Raw genomic sequence first — 3,097 nt, 5'->3', positions numbered from 1 at the left:
AGGAGAAAGGGATGACAGAGGATGAGATGGTTGGATGGCATCACCAACTCAATGGACATGGGTTTGGGTGAACTCCGGGAGTTGGTGATGGATGGGGAGGCCTGGCGTGCTGCTGTTCATGGGGTTGCAAAGAGTCAGACACGACTGAGCAACTGAACTGAACTAAACTGAACTGAGGTGGCTCAGTGGTAAAGAATCCGCCTGCCAGTAGGAGACACAGGTTTGATCCCTGGGTCTGGAAGACCCTCTGGAGGAGGAAATGGCAACCCACTCCAGTATTCTTGCCTAGAGAATCCCATGGGCAGAGGAGTCTGGCGGGCTACAGTCCATGGGGTTACAAAGAGTTAGACATGAATGAGAGACAGCACGAACACAACCCCTAAATGCACTTGGAAATGTTCCCCACTTCCTCAGCTTCTTATCTTAAGAAATAACTCCTCCATTTATGGAACAAGGATTTTCCACTGACACACCTCTTTCAGGTTATACAGGTTTCAGTATAAGAGACTTGTCAGTAGTAGCTTCAAAATACAAAACACTCACTCATGTAAAGAGTAATCCAGATCATTCTCCTGCTGGAAGAAAAGTCCCTGTATGTTGATAACAATGTCATCAAAGTGGGTTTGCTATTATTCAATAAAACAGACTATAAATAAATCTAAAAGTTGCTGATACTAATTGTATCACTTTTTAAAATTGATTTAATGATCTAGCAAAACTGAACTAGGAAAGATTTGAATAACTACACATTTATTTTAAAAATGGGACATTTGGGACTGGGCCCGCCAGGCTCCTCTGGCTGTGGTGGGGGTTCCAAGCGTGCATACTGGGGCTTGGGGCCATTTCTTCCTCCAGGAGAGCTGGACTCCACAAAGAGAAACTGAAAGTGGAGCTGGGCAGCGTGGGTGCGGGGCGCTGGGGAGACAGAGGACGCAGAGATGTGAGCCTGGGCGGCGGGGGCCCGGGACCGCGGTCTAACACCCGGGAGACCCCGGGGTGACGAGATGATGGGCCAGGAATGTCTCCCCGGGGGGGCAGAGGTGGCCGTGCCCACGAGGAGGCTCCCGGGGAGTGATCCTCCAGCACGAGACTAAGGCCTGGCCTCTGCGTCTGCAGGAGCTGCGGCGCTTCTGCGTCGTCTGGGCAGCCCTGGAAGTCTCCTGGCGACGGTGGTCCTCCTCTCTATGGTGCTTGACTCCGCATGGCTCCTCACCCAGGAGCAGCAGGATCTTCCAACCGTGAAGCCAAACGCCAGCCTAAATGTGAAGTTTGACCCACAGACGACGAAGCTGACTTGGGACTGCAGGGAAAACGCTAGCTCTGGGGAATGTGTGCTGATTCACAAGGAGAAGGGGCTGATTAAGAAAAAGGTCAAAGACAGTGAGTGTCAGTGCACGTTTCAGGACTATTCTCTCCACGGGGGAGTCACGCTTACCGTTGAAGTACATGTCAACCAGAGACGGCTTTCAGAAATGCTGGTCTACACTAACCCAGGTAGGGAGGGCACGGCTGCCCAAAACTTCTCCTGTGTTATCTACGACGCGGATTTCATGAACTGCAGCTGGGCCAAGGGCCGAGCGGCTCCCGACGACGTCCAGTACTTTCTGTACATCCGATCAAAGAAAAGAATCGAGAGGGAATGTCCTCGTTACCTGAAGGACTCGGGGACCCACGTGGGATGTCACCTCCGAGACCTCTCGGGATTAACGTCGTACAGTTACTTCCTGGTTAACGGTACCAGCCAAGAAACCGGAATCCAGTTCTTCGACTCGGTTTTGCTGTTAAAGGAAATAGAGCAGTACAACCCACCTGACAACATCACCGTCCAGTGCAACGAGTCCCACTGCCTCATCAGGTGGGAAAAGCCCAGGACCCGACAGCCATGGCCCAACAGGGAGTTCCAGTACCAGCTGGACATCCAGAGACGGCGCGATACCAGCAGCAGTAGAAGTCAACTGATTGTAGTATTTGGTGACTCCGGTAATAGATACAACTTTCCGAAACCGGGATCCAAAGCGAAACATACTGTGAAGATCAGGACAGCTGACGCCCGGAAAGCCCACTGGGGAGCCTGGAGCCAGCCCGTTGAGTTCGATTCCTCAAGAGCCACAGGTTATTCCCTCCGGTTCCACAGATCAAAGATAAATTGAATGATAACCATCAAGTCGACCACGAGATGCTATGGGAGAAGTTTACACACGAAACGGGAAAAAGTGACAAGGAAGAGGTCTTAACCGTGGAGACAGTCTCAGAAGCCCCAGCGAAACTGTGACTTCCAGGCATCTCCATACCCGGGACTTTCTAGAAGCTGTTGACTTTTTTTTTTAATATATTTTTTTAACATTTCTTAAATGTTTTATTTACGGTTTTCGAATGAAGCTTTTTTAAATTGTTGTGAGTGTTTGTGTAGCTTTCTATCTTTTTGTTCTTTTAACGAGGCTTCCCAGGGAGTCAGTGGTAAAGCACTCACCTACGAATCTAAGAGACTCGGGTTCGATTCCTTGGTCGGAAAGAACCCCTGGAGAAGGAAATGTCAGCTCACTCCAGTGTTCTTGCCTGGAGAATCCCATGGACACAGGATCCTGGGATCCTCATGGGGCCATGAAGAGCCAAACATGAATGAGCAACTAAAAAACATTTTCTTTTACTCTAAAAGATAATGTCATGTTTCTCAAAGGTGCTTTTGTAGCTGGAGAGATGTTTGCATGCCTTTCAAATCTGAACAACTTAATGCACCTCTCAGCGCCTCCTGGAACCCCATCCCTTCATCACACACAGGTGTCCAGACTGCCAGCGGCTGCTGGGGCGGGAACGCCATCTCCCCTGCCTCTGCTTCTGCTGGCGGACAGAATTCATCCTCCTGTTTTGGTTTCTTTTTTTTTTCCTGTATCAGCTCCAAGCATTTTTTCTGACCACAATGCAGTAAGATTAGATCTCAATTACAGGAGAAAAACTATTAAAAATTCCAACATATGGAGGCTGAACAACACGCTGCTGAATAACCAACAAATCACAGAAGAAATCAAAAAAGAAATCAAAATTTGCATAGAAACGAATGAAAATGAAAACACAACAACCCAAAACCTGTGGGACACGG

General features: G+C 49.0%; 1 pseudogene; it reads left to right on the top strand.

The window, feature by feature from the left end:
• Positions 1 to 899: 899 nt before the first annotated feature.
• On the top strand, positions 900 to 2,477 carry LOC511847 (granulocyte-macrophage colony-stimulating factor receptor subunit alpha-like; annotated as a pseudogene).
• Positions 2,478 to 3,097: the final 620 nt, after the last annotated feature.

The sequence above is a fragment of the Bos taurus genome, chromosome 14 (genome assembly GCF_002263795.3).
Source record: "Bos taurus isolate L1 Dominette 01449 registration number 42190680 breed Hereford chromosome 14, ARS-UCD2.0, whole genome shotgun sequence".
Taxonomy (NCBI): domain Eukaryota; kingdom Metazoa; phylum Chordata; class Mammalia; order Artiodactyla; family Bovidae; genus Bos; species Bos taurus.
The sequence above is the reverse complement of the archived record's forward strand: the minus strand, read 5'-3'. Positions and strand labels throughout refer to the sequence as shown.